Below are 17763 nucleotides of genomic sequence, written 5' to 3'. Positions count from 1 at the left end.
AATTTTATTCCATAGTCCAAAGTCTTTTTTATCTTTTCTAATATCAAACTTTATGGAACTAGCTCTCCTCCTCATGATAAATACAGTTTTATGGTGTTACCTAACAAATCTCTTTGACTTTGGAAAAAATGTCATCTATTTCCCTACACTTAGATAGGAAATTACAGCAGAACCAGTTATTTCCCTGAAAGATTAAACATTTCTGAAGTGCAGCCATTCCATATCATTGCTATAATTTGGTCACTCACAAATCCTCTCCACCAAGTTGCATAGAAAGAGTCATACGTTTTAGATAAAGCTTCATACATTAGTAGAACAGCAACCATCTTTGTGAAAGAAAAATCAGAACAATGGGAGTTCAAGAATATAAGCGAAAATGTTCTTACTGGATCTTGTGCTCCTCACTGATCAGAACATGAGTAAGAACTTCTGTGTGTCTTTACAAGTTCTCTTCAAGGCTAAGAGTGTATTTGGTGTCTCCATATTATGGGAGATTCTTAATACTCATTTGCCTTGCAGGACTCCTCAAGTATTTTTTTTCAGCACTTCAAGACTTAAATGAGAGATGCTGTATAAGTGGAAAGCAAGATGATGATAATTTTTTTTAATACCTCAACAATGATGACTTATTACTACTCTTCACTCAATTTCTTAGCCAAAGTACTTGACAGTCTCATTCAATCATCTATATAGTAAAATTCCTTATTTACAAAAATAAAAGACTTATCCTGATTAAATTGTCTCCCTTTAAAGAAAGATGAACAATTTTCACTGTGGGTCCTCAACACCTAGCTGAAATATAACCAAACAGATGTCAAGAATGGGTAAGAAGCATCTTAAGAAGCTACTTAAATTATGAGTGGCTTTGTGTAGTTTTAAAATTTGCATCTTTTCCATTCTGAGTGGCAACAGAGTGGAGACTTATTCTTGTTGCATGGATATGTTGTAACCAATCTATTTTTCACAGTGCTGTCCAAAGGAAAAATGACAAATCAATTAATTAAAAGCTTTATAGAAGACAATGCCTAAAGTAGAATCACCAATTATTGCAACTACATTGCTCCACATCATGAGCAATGGTTGCTTAAGAACCTGAACAGACCTTGTTCTATACCATTACAGAGCAGAAGGCCTTTTACTTGTAATACCCTTGGATAGTTGTGATGGTCAGGTATGTATACTCTGTCTTACACAGAGGAGTTGAAGCCATGCCTGGCATTTTTAAGTGCTACCACAAAGCAAAAAAATCAATGATAATGGTTTTTAATACTCTCTGAGTTGTCACTTCAGCGCAGGGATTGTTTTTGTGCTTATAGGACACCTAATAAAACAGGGCCATAATGTAATTAAAAGGTCAAAGAGCTTTTAAAATTGAAATAACAAAAAATAGCTGCTATAGTAATGTATTTCACAGAACCAGCCTGAAAACCCTGAAGAACCTGGTTAGAATGGCTGAGACGGTACAGAGCAGGTGATAATTAACTTATGTATGCCAATGTCACATTAGGACTTAGAGCAAATCTTCTTGCTGCGGTTTTAGCTCAGTATTTCTTTACCTGTTCACCTTGGACAGAGAGAATGGATCATTCTTTTTCTTTCTGAAGCAGCCTTTTATGTACTTGAGGACTGTTAATTCAACTCTGTTCAGTCTTCTGTTTTTTACTCTCAGTAATACCAATTCATTCAGTCTTTCTTTGAAGGTCATGTGTTGTAGACTTCTGCTCATTCTCATTGCTATCCCCCAATATACATCTAAAGTGTTCATTTTTTTCTCCAAGTGCAATGCTATCTTCTTGACCTAGCAGGAATATTGCAGCATACTGTTAAATACAGAAGGTTTCCAGAAAGCTGATAAAATACATCCTGTTAAAAAGTTGAGTGGCAAATAAAAAGCTAAAGGAATGATAGGCCATAGCAATGCCTAGAGCACTGTTTGCTAATGCTAACATAATAATAAGTGCATGCTTGTGTGAGAACTGGCAGGTAAACATACTGTCTGCTATGAACAATTTCAAACCCCCTGGGGGCAGTGGAGATAAGAAACCAACACTCCTATCCCCAAAGCAGACTCTAGACAATTCAGTTTAATAGGTAGATCTCATCTCTCCAGTGCTGCATCAGTTCAGCACCCAGTATAATGAAATGAGTCATCCTGTCACCTCTTCCTACTCCTAATGCTGTCAGAAAATTGCAACAGCTTAAGTAGCTCAGGAAGAAGTCTCTTTCAGCTGTTTTCTAAACTTAACCCACTTAGAATTCATGTGTTACAGAACAAGAGTACAAACTGAAGGCTTCCTAGCAATATTTCAGTTAATAACAGAAGGAATGACTGTTATTTCCCAGAGAAGAAAATGTGAAACAAGTTTAATGAGATAAAATGAGCCTGGAGAGGGTTAATAAAAGCCGTTCCAGAGAGATTGCAAGTAATTTTATAAAGAACATTGTTGATTGCATGCCTACTGGACAAGTTAATACAGCGAAAGATGTCTGAGGAGAGGAAATGAACCGAAGATTGAGACCGGTTTGTACACATTTGAAAAAAACTGTGTCAGTGAAAAAACAGCATGCCAGTCTGCTTTTGAATATGTAATCAGCACATTTTGGTTTGTTGATGATAGAGCGGTAAGTAAATACCCATGTTCAGGTTAGCACAAGTGACTGTGAAGTGATTAATACTTAAGATACCTGAGGCAGAGTAACTAGAAGTGCAAGATGTAATTAAGAAAATAAAGAACATGAATAGCAATGCTCTTCGCACCTGGTGAGAAAGAGCGCATTGTTGACATGGCACGATAGCTACAGATGGTAACTGAAGTGGGAAAAGCGTGAGAGGTAGTGACAAAATACAAGGATTTGTAGGACTCTTCTGAAGAAGACCTGATTTTCAAAGGTGCTTTCAAGTCAGGAGTACACAACCCTATAAGTCAATTGGAGAAGGTGGGGGATGAAATTTTGTTTGTTAATTGCACATATGTTAATGGTAGCAAATGGGAACTTGCTAGTTATTTAATCAGAGTGTCATTGCTCTACTATAAGGGTTTACTTTAAGACTATGTTAGGTAGTTCTCTTATCTTAAAATTCATTAGCAGTAAACTTTAACTTCTCTCATACTTCACAATTTAGGCAGATGTTTATTGAAATACAGGTAAATAAATTGAAATAATGAGCACATTTAATTAGAAACTTAAATTGTCTGAGAAATTATATCCTAAGCTGCATAGAACATGAGCCAAAGACAAGGAAACCGTTCATGTGTAACAGCTATCAATGCATGCAATGATGCAATGTATTTATCACCATCAAGTAACATTTGAGGTTCCATATTCACCATGTCTCTACGATTCCACTTCAGTTTTGCTTGCCTTGCAGTTAACAAGTTAATATTAAATAACAAACTCAATAACAAAAAATACATAAATGCCTGCTCAGATGTTTATGTTAGAAGAAAAGGCTGTGATCTTTTTGCCATTTATAAAGGATTAAGCAACAACCTCGATAAAGCAGTAGCCATTGCTTTCCTGTCTGAGATCCGTGGCATTCAGTAAGGTCTCCAGACAGCAAACAATCCTAAAAAAAAATTGCTGGTATAATGCAGTCACCTTCAGCAGTGCTTCCACCACCATCTCAATTAGCCACCATCTCAATTATCACCCTCATGTATTCTAGCGTCTGACAAGCAAGCAGCCCTGAAGCACATACCACATACCTCTTTCATTTTCCAAATAACATTTAGATCCAGGTATGACAGAATAGGGTGTTGTGGATGTTCTTTTCTCAGGGAAGGTGTTACATGCTCAGAGGAGCAAAAATATCCATAAGAAATCATGAAACTTGAATCCATTTTTTCCTGAAAAGTGAGTATTTTGGTATTTTCATGGACTACCTGCTTCTTCACACAGGATTCTTAATACAGCTTTGACCGTACAGCAAATCATGCTCCTGTTTGCTCCTGGCTGCAGAGCACATATCAGCTCAGGGGCAAGAAACATGTACTTCTTGGAAAAACATCCTTTGGGCATGCAATGGGTGCTCTACTCCCACAGCACTTCTAACCACCTATGAGAAATGAAGGTCCTGTGTTTGTACCTATGGGAAGATCTTATCTACACCACATGCTCTACTGTGGAGGCAGAAATTAACCTGTAGGGTCTAACCCTCTTCTCAGTAAATCAAAATGGCAACATTCAGCTCTATTCCTTTTACAACTCAGAATGAAATAAGTTATGCTGCAGCAAATCCAAGCAAAGATGTTGGAGTAAGGAAATTGCGTATGACTTTTTGATCTCAAGAGCTGCTATACTATGTGACTGGGGAGAGAGGAGTGGAATTTCAGGAAACAAAGGCTAAGTAAAAAGAAATCACATAGCAAGTGAATGTCAGTATTTTTTGTTTTCTTTCAGTATGGGAATTTAAACTGATGACTTCCTGGGCTGCAGAATAAAAGGTTATAGAGGATGCAGATAATCTTTCATGCAGAGCATGTTGGAGGCTTGGAATTCACTCTCCAGTATTTGACGCAGCAGTTTTAATCCTCGTGTTAGCTCCTGGGAACTATCTGACCAAAGGTAAACAGCCAGCTTGTCTCTTAATGAGCATCTGGATAAAAATTTACAGTAACCTTAGGTTCGTGTGGAAGGGATGCTGCTTCAAGTATGTGTGCTATTTACTGGATGGGACACTGGAGCAGATTTAAATAAGTTTTACTGAATGAAATTCAACAAATGTTTTTAGCAAACTATAAAATTAGTTAAATAAGTTCAGCATAATCAGATAACTTTCCTAATCAATCATATACTAGAAATTATTTTTCTGCTTAGCCAATTCTGCATTTATATGTTCCAGGTACCAACCTCAGCAGTAAATAGGTACTATATTCCTATAGTACATAAACGACCATTTTGATTTTGCACATATCAAAATATTTTTTCCAATATTTTTAGAATACCCTTGTGCCAATTTTTCTTAACAGATACTTATTTCATACAAGAAATACTTTTACATGTGAATGTAACTTACCCTATAACTGCTGTAAAATAGTATGAACATCCTAAAAATATTTAGTCCCCACTTCTTCAAAATCAGCTCTTAAAAATGACACTTTTCATAAAGACCTTCAACATTGGATTTGGGGCTCTATTCACATTCAATAAATAAATTAAAACCTAATTCTCAATGTACCACCAATGCTAGTAATGAAGCATAAACTGCATGGTAAATGAGTGAACCATATTGGTGTCTTTTCTATAGGAAATACAAAATATATCTTGATTTTGATAAATAAATCACTGTTAGTTACAGTATGGCTGTAGTTGTGTGGCTTGCACTACTAGAGAAATAAAAACTCTAGGCCTTGCCTAACAAGGTGATTTATCCAACAATTGTACATGGTTAGAAAGGAGAGACCTTGGTTTTCTCCCTTTCCTCGTGGATATATAGATCCTTCCCCTGACACCGCCTGGTTGGTATGCATTGGATTCTAGTGGTCTCCACTCATTTTACCCAGACAGCAGTGGCCCAAGAATTCACATGCTCATAAACTCTCTGTTATAAGTATATTATACCACTAGATTTTTAAGCAGGACTTGAAACCGTTTTGTAATAAAAAAATGAAGGTACAGAGTAACCACTATTTAGCTGAAACTGGAAGGGTTTTTCACCAAGCAACATTCATAGCAGAATCCCCACTCACTTCAGGAAAATGAAATTCAGCAAGGACATGGTAAGAGTTATCAGAAATCTGTATTTACAGCCAAAACCACTGAAATTACATTCTTGCTGCCTTTATAGTAGGAATCAAGTAACCAAAGGTAGAAACTCTGTGGATAAAAATATTTCTATGAATCCAAAAGTCAGTGACTATGATTCATAATTACTAATCACTTCTTTAACATATGCCTGTATTCTTTTTAAGGACTAAGGTTGACAATAGTTTCTAGCGTTTATTGCTTCCTATTCTTTCACCAGATTAGCAACAGCAAGACACCTCTCTCATTTTAACTGGCCAAAAAGGAAATCATGAACATTGATCACCAAATACTTTTTCCAGACTTTAAGATAAGTAGGGTTAAGAAACAGAAAGAAAATTAAATAAGAGGAGGGGGAATATGAAGCAATGTTTAATGCCTTTGGCATTATTTCTTTTAGCAGTGAATGCTAAGGGATGCTTCAAACTGAGATCACAGTTGAGCAGACAGAAAAGGAAAATATCATTTTGTCTGTGAAGTTCTCAGAAAGATGAACCTGTCAAGAGGTAGAGAAATAGGTCACATGAAAGTTAATGGAAAGTAATAAATGGAATACATTGTGCCACAATGCTTCATCTCAATTAAAAGTTCACATGCTGAATGCCATTTAAATTGACAGATACCCAGCTTTTATCAGCCTGCTTATTTATAGTCTTTGCATTTATAAAGGCTGTTGTTTATTCCACTGGGTAGCCTCTGGAATCCTGCTGTTGCATTTCTTAGTTAAGAATAATTGAAGTGTAAAGTAGTGAAATGCCAGGATTTATTGGAAAATGTTTCATGGGAGAATGTTTCTCTATTACAGATGTTCAGGTGCTTCAGAATAAACTGATGTTAGAGAAAGACTGGACTTTTCTGTCTAGCAGTGTCTGGCACTAGACTGACATGAACTAACCATTGCTCTTTGACCATAGCAATGTCATCGCTTCAAGAGGCAGCTCCAACATCCCTTTTTAGCAGTTCAAGACAAAAAAGAGTGGTTAGGAAAGCAATATAGGGAACATGTCACACCTGCATGACATGCTGCACTGCTGCATCCCAGCTTCCCACACAGAGGTGTGATGAGAATAATGAACTTGCTGAAAGGGCTATAATATGCTAACTGGTGGATTACAGCTTTATCCTTGCATTACTCTGTTGCAAGAGGTGGATAATAGTTTATAGAGATTACTTGAGCCACTTGTAGATGAGACAAAGCTTTGTAGCTTTTGTAAGGGAGGGATGACTTAAAGCTGAAGGTGAGACACAGAAAGATACCACAGGTGCTACTAAAATTGGGAACATGACTGCAGCATGCTGAGGAGAAAAAAGTTAGGCATCAGAAGGGTGCACTTTTTCAGTTGTATGTGAAATCTCATTCTCTCCAGGTAAAGTGTCTGACGTAGAGCTCCATGCTTAAGTACTTCATCCTTCTTCTTAGGTTAAGTGCTTCACAGAACTCACTTGTCTCAAGGTGATAGTGGGAGACATTGTCTATGTAATTGCTTGCTAGTCCTTGAACTTGCTGAGGAAATGAGAGCTCTGGTGTGTAGCCCTCCTTCAGTGCCAGGATCTCAACCATATTTCGTCCAACTCCACAGTAAATGCCTGCATTGTATAAGAGTTGGGGAGCACCTTTCACTTCCCATGTTATAGCTGTGCCACTGAGCTGCCTAGACTGCCAAAGGCAGCTAGCAAGAGGGAGCCTGACATTGCAGGAATGGTCCACCACTACAAAGTAGGAGGGATGAGTATGGATATCTGTTTTGTGATGAACGGATGGATGGCAGAGTGCCACAAGCACACCAAATACAACGAAACACACAGGGTGTTTGGTAGTTCTACTGACTGAGAGCAGAGCTGAGACAGATATTAATCACTTCCTTGCTCAGACTGGGAGACTAGTGTGCATGCACAGAAGTCTAAACGTGGGCACCAAACACTTCCACTGTGAAAGTGTTAATGGGATGCTTCATTTTAGGCAAAGATGTTTCTCAGTTAAACTGATTATGTTTTAGCTCCTTCTACCAGGCCTTTTCTTTTCTTTCTTTTTTTTTTTTTTTGGAATCATAGCCCTAACAGAGTAGTGATTTTGGAGCAAAGACTGCATCAAATCTACAAGTGCACAGGTGTTCCAGGCATGGTGGGGAGGCTGGACTACATGGGAGACATTCAGTGTAGCCTTATCTGGGGGGACACAGTGCATCTCAGTGGCTAAGAGCAAAACAAAACCCAAGGGATTCATCAGTGAAAGACAAACAACCTCATAGCCCTGTGGCTCCAGTTTACAACAGATCCAAGATCTGTGCTGCTGTGACAGTCAGGCTGGCAAATATCAAAGCCAGGAATAGGGGAAAAAACCTCTTACAACTTGTACGATTGCACAAGTATGCAGACATCTTTTCAGAGACGTTATAAATGAAAAGGAGAAGAACTGTTCATCCTTAGCTTACAAACACGTGAATGTGCACTGCTACCATGCAAATAAAAATATCTGTGTTTGTGATTTGAAAAAAATCATACCTGTGTCTGAAGGTCTGATCCTGAATTAGCTGCTTATATTTAACTCTCCCCAGCTGTATATGTTCTGAGGACCTGAGCACTAAGGATTTTGCACTGAATTCTTGCTGATTCTTACTTGTTCAGCATAGTTGAGAAATTGAGCACTTTGGGTAGCTGTCTCCTCTCCTCACCCAAAGCCTTAGGCTTATTCTGTTGTCAAAAGCCTGAAAAAGAATGCATCACGGATTATTTTTAAAATGCTTCTAAGTGGAATTTGTACTCAGTTAATATTTAAGTACTGCCTACAATGCACATAATAAAATGGGAGCATGGTTTGGAAAGCCCTGATTGAATGTCCTTGTCAGCTGGTGCTATGCTAGCCTGATGCAATTTGATTTTGATATAATGTAATGGAGCACAGCGATGAAAAACAGCAATCCTAATAAGGCTCTTCTTTTCACAGCTTATTTATTTTTGGCCACTGAAGCAGGTGCCTCTCTATCCCTTTCTCTTTCAGAGCACGTAATCTCAAAATAATTAGCTAAGATGACTTTTCTTTGTGTCATAATTAAATGAAATCCAAGTAACAGACTATTACTTTTATATTGCAAAACCATAGGGGCAAATTTTCAACTAGTATATACTGGCAGCACAGACGTTAGCTGAACAAAGAAAAAACCTCAGCAGCAACAACTTTACTCATTGGAAAGCAATGGACTAACGGGACCCGACTGCCCTGTAGGTGCTCAGAAGAGAGCTGGTTATGTTCCACACTATTTCAGTCGCCTGCTCTTTAGCATCTAGGCAGATCAGACTGTGCTATGACTTGTATAAGGTGGATTAATGTTCAGAAGAGAATTGTATGAAGCTACCAAATTCATTTCTGTTTGATTCTGGTTTTGAATGCAGGTTTCTAGGGTGAAAGGCTAATGCATTAACTCATCGCATCAAGCACATCTCATTATGCAGAAGTTAATGTTAATACACTCCATTTCCTACATTTTTAAGGATCTGATGCTTTCAGGGACTTTTTTTCTCCTCATGCTAATTGTACTATCTGCATCTTTCATCTAATTTAACATGTTGTTTGTGTCAAAAAAATCCTTTGAACAAAACAACAATCAGGCTTTCATGAAATCACAGATCATCTAGGAAGCAAGGAAAGTAAGCTGTGGCAGAATAGAAGAGGATGCTATTCTCAGTCCCAGTGGGCAGCAAAGCTAAGCAAATGAGAGTTACCCACTGAATTGAGTACATTCACTCTTGGAGGAAAAATGCTTTTTCACTTTAGAAGTGTATGCAATTATCCTCTTTCTCTTCCAGCCACATGCATACACATCTGGCACTAATTCTGGCCTTTACAGGATGCTTTTTATGTCACTGTGGGGAAAAAAAAAAGAAAAAAAAAAAAGCTGTAAATATCCCAAACAAGTACTCCTGGCATAAAAGTGCTAAGCCACCAGATAGAGAATAGTGTGTGACACGCCAGCCTCAAAGATTTTAAAGGATGTATCCAAGGCCATGTCTGAAGTATGTTGTACTGAACCAGCTGAGAGAGTTGGCAGCAATAACTTCTTTTCCCATCCTGCATAGGCATGTAGGATGAAGTGTGGGGAACCTTGATGAAGTCTGTTGCTGACATTTAAATAAATTAATGATGTACTCTGTATACAAACAAGAGAAGCTGATGTTTCAGCAGTGATGGGCCTGATTAGTTTTTAATGATGATGAAGCCAGCACTTTAATGGTTTGCTTTGAGCTTTTGAAGCCAAATTTTCAGTGAGCCTGTTCATGTGGAAACATAATGCTTTTATTGGTATATTCAGCTATGTAGACACTGGCTAAATCTAAATTGTGCATCAAACACATGCTCCTGATTGTCCCGACAGCAGACTTCATTCGGAGACCAAATATGACTCCCTTTAACCCTACACACCTGTTTCCTTCCCAGATAAACCACAAATCTGAAGGTGGAGAGGAAATGGCATGCATGTGAGTCTCTCCCGGGCACGTCACGAAACATCTAGCAGCTTTATACATAGGAGCTGAGAAGTGCCTCCGGCTCAGTTAATTTAGACATAGCCACTGCCATTTTCCTGTCTGCTGCACTTCCAATGAAGGGGAGTTTCTTTCCTTCTGTGATGGTAGCTATGAGGCAGCTTCTATTTTAGGAGAGCAATTGATGCAACATATTAAGAGAGCAATTTTAAGATGGATACATTACTGTTATTCTTTCTTGATTTGTTGCTTTTCTAGATCTTGATATTGTCAGTCTGAAAAAGAGTGGATACTTTTTGTGTATAGAAAAAAATTGTATTTCCATATAGTAAAGGGAAAGTGGGAAATGTTCAACTCTGCCTGGTAGCTTCAAGAAACTCACTGAAATTCATATTATTTTATGATGCTGTGAAGATGTGGTATTAGGAAAGCATTAGTCTTGACCAAGACTACAGTGAATCGATTCACATGTCATTCTTAAAGCTTAAGTGACTATTAAAATGCAGATAATTTGTGTGAGTTGGTGAAGTAATCTCAGGTCCTTGAAGGGGAGATGTTAAGCCAGTTAAGGGGACAGGTGTAAGTTGCTCAAAAGCCAACAAAAAGATAAGGTTGTTCCCTTACTTCCTTTGCCACTCAAGTGTTGCTTGCAGCCCCTCAAAACCAACACAGACAGAAAAAAATAAGATGGTCTGTCATTAATATACTATTTGTGCTTATTTTTATTAAACGGCAGGTGATAATGTGGGATTTTATGGTTTTATTTCTTTATTACATCAATAAGAAAATTGCCAGTTTATTTTCTTGTCTGGAGGTAGGTGAGAAATATTTTTTCTTTCCTACTTGAATACAAAAATCTCAAAATTGTTCCCATACCCCAAAAAAGACATCTAAAAACTCACATTAAGACATCGTGATAGGGCAAAGACATGTTACAGGTCCACGGTGATCCACTTTAACTAGGAAGATATTCAGGCTTTCAACATACAGGTTTTCTTAAGCATAACATCCATGAATACTGGCATAAGTTAAGGATATTCAGTGTCGTACTTGGAGACCACTCCCATTGGAGATTTTGGTTAGAAGCTGAGACAAAGTGTATTTTGTAGGTAGTTAAATGTCCCCCTATTTTAAAGGCTGTGATGAAACATGACACCTTTGGAATCAGGAACTTGCGTTTTGTTCAGCTTAGGTGAGGATAGTCGTATTTTACAAAATCCTAAAGTAACAAGAGCAATGAAACCTGATTTCCTAAGGATGTCTCCTGTGGCTGGATTTGCTTGCACCTCATCAGTGTCAGTTCCAGCTAATGCTCTTTGCATTTGGAGTGCTTGTAACATATAGACTCTCCCATATAGACTTCCCTGTGCCTCGTAAGGGTAGAGCTCATGCTACAGTGGACACTCCCTCTACAAGGCTGCTGAAGCTGCCTCTTCTCTGCCCCCTGGAAATTGTGTAGAACATAACACCTTGAAGACAGCTACCTCTTTCAAATTTTGAATCATTCAGACAACTTCTGCTAAAGTCATCGACAGATACAGAGAAGGACACTGTGTAAGTCTTGTTTCCTTCTGAAACTAGTAAAAAGGAGCAGCCATGCTTGCCCCAGTAGGACTGTGACAGGACAGACCCAGCTCCATATCCCTCTGATCAGCTGCAGCATACTTCTCACCGGTTCCTGATGGATGCTAGAGCGGTGCCACAAAACAGTTAATTACAGAGGATGTAAGGCAAAAAAAGAAAGAAAATAAGTACCCTTAGATCTGTTTAGTACTTTTCCCATTTTTCGTCTCCCTACAGTAGAAGTGTACATGACTTGGTCTTGCTCTTAAACCCTGCAGGAGAAAACACTGATGTTTTGAACAGTGTTAGCTCATCCTGTTCTTTCCCAGCATATCATGTTACCTTTACAACTGAAAGAAGGATCCTTTTACTTTTCACATTGAGGTACTAGGATATACATAGCATTTAACATTCATGTAATATTAATTTGCATTGGTTGCAGATTGCAGTCCATTTAGTACATGGAGAGAATAGTACCTGTGCGAGTAAATGACAAATGATGTGACAGATATTTTTAAAGAGTACCATGTAACAGTGTGTCAAAGTTTTCTTCTTCTTTTACAGTGCATTAAAAGAAATCTCACCCTTGAACTGCTGAGAAAATAATTTATCCTGATTTTTTTTAAAGCCTGATTCAGTCCTCTTAACATAATTTCCTGAGCTTTGAACTCATTGAGTCTTCTAATAATGTCCTTAAATGAGGGAAGGAGGTAATTTTCTCTCTCACTGCCTTTAGGGGATCATCAATCATGCATCACTCATAAGTGTTAGCATTGCACCATGGCTGCCTTTTTTTTTTTTTTTTAAAGAAGTCTAATCATGCATGGAGAAAGTGCTGTAGAGTAAAAGTTTCCATTTATAAATTGCACAGTCTTTGTGCAGAATTGCTGTACCTCCTGCGAGGCAATTTTAGTATAAAGCCCTACAGTGATTTAGATCCCTAGCTACAATAATTTTTTTGTAATCTTTCCTCCACCCGCTGCCACAACACATTTCTATAACAAGCAAATTCCATGGATGTTATAAGGACAGATTTATAAATGAGTTGTACTGTGATAGTGTCACAGAAGATGTGCTTATTAAGCCAAGGGATGATGCAAGTATTCAGCTATCTGAAAAGCCAAGCTGCTTCTATTTAAATCCCAAGAAATAGGCACCAAGATATTAAGAACTGGTTTGACTGAGCACTTATTCTCAAACATTTGCATATTCAGTTAATTTCAGTATTAAAACACTGTCAAATTAATATACTAGTCTTTTCCACTTGAAAAGTGGATTAGATCACACAAAATGTGATGGTCTTCATCTGAGCCCTCAACTGACTTTTCCCACATTAGAGAAATCAATATTTGCTTTTCCAAAAAGAATTGCAATTAGCAGTAGGAGATTATGAGATTAGGAGAAATGAAGTCTGAATACTAACTGTACCCAATGGCAGTAAATGTACAGGAGGAAAGTACGAAATAATTTCTGAATCTCGCTGTTTGTTGAAAATAAAAAGCATTTCCATATTAGAGATGACTTCTTTCAGGAAAATAAATCAGAGATGGAACAAAATATCCCTGGTGCCTTCCTGCTTATTTACAAAGTTCTGTTTCCTGAATACACCAGTGCACAGCAAGAGATGTCTCTGCTCACCACTCTAAGGCCCCATAGCACTAAGTGCTTGTTTAGGATCACACTCCCAAGGACTGTTCTCTGCTTCTTTCACCCACTCTTTCCACTTTCTTCTTCCACTACTTTCACATACCTTGCCATTCAAACAACACTCTCTGAACTTCATTCACTCCTGTAATACACATTTCTAAATGGCCTTACATGAACCTTTGCTGTGAGCAGTTGCATGCCCATGTTTTGGCACGGGAGACGCTATTGTTTCATAAAGATGCTTATTTGTTTCTAAATGCTTGTGGAAAATGAACACATCTTTTCCCACTACGGTTTCATTACACTTTAAACCAGTCTTTCATGAGGTATATATAGTAGCAGCAGCAGGGAGCAGCCTACACTTGAGGCTAGCAGCCTCACAGAAATACTGTGCAAATATGACTTACCACTTTCTCCTCTTTCATGCAAGACTTGAATAACTAGCACTTCCTCATGCCTGTCAAAAGACTGCTCTGTAAATCCATTCTGAGCAAAAAGGAAAATAAGTAAAATGCACATGTTCACCAAGTCTGTTTTTTCACCTTTTGAACTCTAGAACAGCTTTTTAAAGCAATCAGCTATAAGTGCAAACAATACCCTGCTGCCACTTAGCCTCCTTTCCCAAGAAACCCATTTGCAAAGTATTATTTGTTTATTTCTCTCAGGACAGAAATAAGCATTAAACATGGGAAAGTTAATACACTTCATAATGATAAACCAGGGGTTTAAATGAGCATGAAAACTTGCTGAGGCAAAGCCTTTTAAATTATTTCAAAGCTCTAATAGGATCCCTTGCATGTATTTGAAACATATATGCACACAAAGCACTGACCCAGGACATTGTCACTGCTGTTTCTATTATCATTATGACTTTGCAAGCTCTGTCTTATTAATGAGCATTCAGTGCAGTGCTTTACCTATTGTGGGAACCACTGTATCTTTGACATGTCCCCCCTTTTTCTGAGAACCATCCCCTAATTAATATGAAACTGCTGTGAAATAAGTAACAGAAGCACATAAGTAACAGAAGCACATAAGAAGAACATAAGTAACTGTGAAACATGTAACAGAAGCCCAGAGTAGAAGATTTGCATATTGACAAGACAGTCCGGCATAACGCAGAGATACCTGTGCTACCTGAATGACCAGCAGCAATCCAGCATGGGCCAAGTGTGGTACCTCCCCATACAAAGAAGGGAGACATTGAATTACCCCTGCCAGCATTACGTAAGAAGACTCACCTCAGTGAGACAGAAAACAAGAGAAGTGAAGAATCATTGTTTTTAAGCATGCAAATATTTGGTGTCCTTTTCCTTTGCAGCCAGCCACCCAATCATGCACATGGAGAGCACACACAAAATTTTTCCTCCTGCCAGAAGAGAATGGAGAAGATACACAGGTCAGTGCACCAGGCTGGCGCTAGAGAAGAACTTAGCCTGTCCAAGAGAGGAAGGGAAAGGCGAGTCAGCAAACAGAGTCTGCTTCTGTAAACAGATGCCACAAAACTGCACATAAACAGAGAAGACCTCATTTAAAGGTTAGATGAAGAAGTACTGCAGCAGGTTTTGCCTCCTACTTAATTCCTGCTGATTCAACTTAATTCCTAGGGTCCCCAAGGACAGTGCAACTCCCATGGCTCTGTCTTTTCTCATCCTAAAGGCATATATGATGCAAAGCTGTACGCATGAACAGTCTGGGCTGGACTGTGCTTTCAGAGGCACAGGCCTTTGTATCTCCTGCAGCACACTCAGTCTCCCACAGGATGGCTGATGCCACTGGCACTATTAATGCAGTACCTTGCCTGAATATATGCCGCTTCCATGTGAAAGTACAAGTTGGAGAGGTTTCCTGGAAGTCCTAGTGTATCTGTACAGAGACTCACATGCCTGGTCCCATGGAGGGAAGCAATCTATTGCAGTATGCAGACATGATGGGATCCTTATCAGGTACACCTTCTCAGATCCGGATCCTTTTTTCATGCAACTTTCTCAACTCTTCAAATCAAGACTTTGTAATTGACCCTGGCAGCTAGAATTGCAATACTTCAGGTTTCTTTCATGTACCTTCAGGTTTTGTTTGGCTCCAAATTAATCTGTCAGGCAAACAAGGATAAAAAGAAAAATAATGTGAGCTGCTTAGCAGGAAACTTGATCCATTTAAAGAAAATCTTCAAATAGTTATTAAAATGCAAGCTTAGCTTTTCTTCTGCTGCACAGAAGCAGCCTCAGTGAGACAGTCACTATTGACTATTTACAGAGCAGATTTTTCCCATTCTGATGTTTGTTTTAATGGCTGTTTCAAGTGCAGCATATAACCAGTGAGCAGTTAAATTTTGTGCCTGTGAGAGAGCTGTTATGTGTTGAAATCCCACAGCATGTTCACTGCTAAGCAACATTCAGTTTCTAGCCTCTGCTCGAACTCTGATATTCTTTGATTTCCACATCCACGTTCTGGTCTCCATCACACATAACTCTTTCAAGTGGTCTACACATATAAATGCTAATTGACTACTGCCTAACCCAAAACTAATTCATTATTTCAATGCAAAGGCTTCCACTGACCTCATGGATCAGAACGCTGATGAACAAAGAAGCCTCATAACAGTAGACTCAACTGAAGAAAAACTCTTTCTGTTTAAGTTAAGTGAATTTCTTTTTTCCTAAAGCAATTATCTCTGAGTTCAACAAAAAGAATGTTAGACATTTAAAAAACATTTCTAAAAAAATTAAAGACTCATTCTTTTAAGAGTATTTTCCCTACATCAGAAAACATCTTTAAAGTATAACAATGCTGTTTGGAAGTACCAAATGAAACTTTTTCCCCCTAAGAAAATGGCAATTTTTAAAAATAAATTGAGCCTTTTGAAGGTGGTCGATATTGTTGCAATATCTTCCTATGAATATGATAATCACTGAGCCATCAGGCTAGCCAATTTCACTGAAAGGCTCAAAATGTGCAGGATGATAGCTTTACAGATCTATTTGTTAGCCAGTAGCTTAACGAGGTGTCAGGCTGACAGAGGCCACAACTACTCATCTGCCAATCTAAAAACCATTTCTCCTAAGAAAAGGAAATAAATGAAAAAGACTGATTGCATAGCTAACCAGGTTTTGCAGATACAGGAACCCATAAAAGCATGAATATTTACTAAGGGAACCTGAACAATGGAGTGCTTTTACCAGCCAGTTATGTGACAGTACTTGGGAGAACTGTTCTTGCTCCATTTACTAGTTTATAGGCAGACAGAGACTGCTGGCTGTAACAGGAACTATCAAACAAGACTTGTTTTGCTGGTTTTTTGCTTCTAGGAGTTGTGAAAAGTTTGCAAAAAGAAGTTGGATTTCTACCTCCATTGTTGCCATAAGTACCTAATGTAGAAGCAGTTCCCAGAAACAATAAATCGTGCATTTTGATTCTTCTGATTGATACAGGTGAATCTTCTTTTATAGGAATCAGCAAGACCACCACTGACTGAAAAACATTCTAATTAGTTTCTGTTACCATGGCCCTTCTCATTTTTATAAGTTCACTTCACTTCAGGAAAAAAATACTCAGAAATTCAGTAATAAACATTTTCTGAATTAAAATTTAAATAATTATTGAAAAAACGTTGAAAAAAGTGCCACAAATGAGATCTTTAGGAAAAAAGCTAAACTGGGATCAAAGTAGGAGTTGTGCTCATGTAGAGCCTCATTCCATAATGAATTAAGAGTTTTTGACCTCCAGAGAGGACATGGCATAAATGACCTCTTATATGTCTACTTTTGTTTATTGGCAAGTGACTGACTGGTTCTGCTTGACCTCCCTTATTCCATTAAATTTTAGCTACCTATTATTTCAGCTCATTTGTTTTTTGCCAGCTCTATCTGTCCGGAAATGTGCATAAGTAGCATACCCATACTGTATTTCAACATCTTATTCAAAGACGCAGTACTGACATCCACAAATAACGCACTTCTACAGAAATCTGTTCCACTCCATGTGGCTATACTAGCAGGAGTTTTCTGTTTGCATTTTTTTTAATACAGATCAAGTCATTCTTCTTAAAAGGAATCATAGCCTTCTGTGCTAAATTTTCATAAATACAAAGCTAGGTACAAACAGAACATTTTCAGACAACATTAATTCCTCTACTGCCCTGCAGGAATCAACCTTTGTAAATATATTAATTACCTAGAAATATAGTGAATCTCTGCCTTGCTGAAAGGCAGTGTATTGTGGCATGACTTGGTGTGGTATGCAACTACCATCCTAACCTGTTGGAGAGAGCTTATACTCCCTTGGTGAACAAGCCTGAATCTTGCAATCTACCACTTCCTCTTCCAGGTA

The 17763-nt window shown here is 38.2% G+C and overlaps 1 long non-coding RNA gene across 2 annotated transcripts in view; it reads right to left on the bottom strand.

Moving 5' to 3' along the window:
• LOC142405793 (uncharacterized) overlaps nt 1–17763 on the bottom strand; it is a 66991-nt gene that overhangs the window by 13640 nt on the left and 35588 nt on the right. For both annotated transcript variants that reach the window (XR_012774338.1, XR_012774339.1), the window contains one exon: nt 15231–15526. This is a non-coding gene — a long non-coding RNA (uncharacterized LOC142405793). The remainder of the gene's footprint in view (nt 1–15230; nt 15527–17763) is intronic.

Source organism: Mycteria americana, chromosome 2 (genome assembly GCF_035582795.1).
Source record: "Mycteria americana isolate JAX WOST 10 ecotype Jacksonville Zoo and Gardens chromosome 2, USCA_MyAme_1.0, whole genome shotgun sequence".
NCBI lineage: Eukaryota > Metazoa > Chordata > Aves > Ciconiiformes > Ciconiidae > Mycteria > Mycteria americana.
The sequence above is the reverse complement of the archived record's forward strand: the minus strand, read 5'-3'. Positions and strand labels throughout refer to the sequence as shown.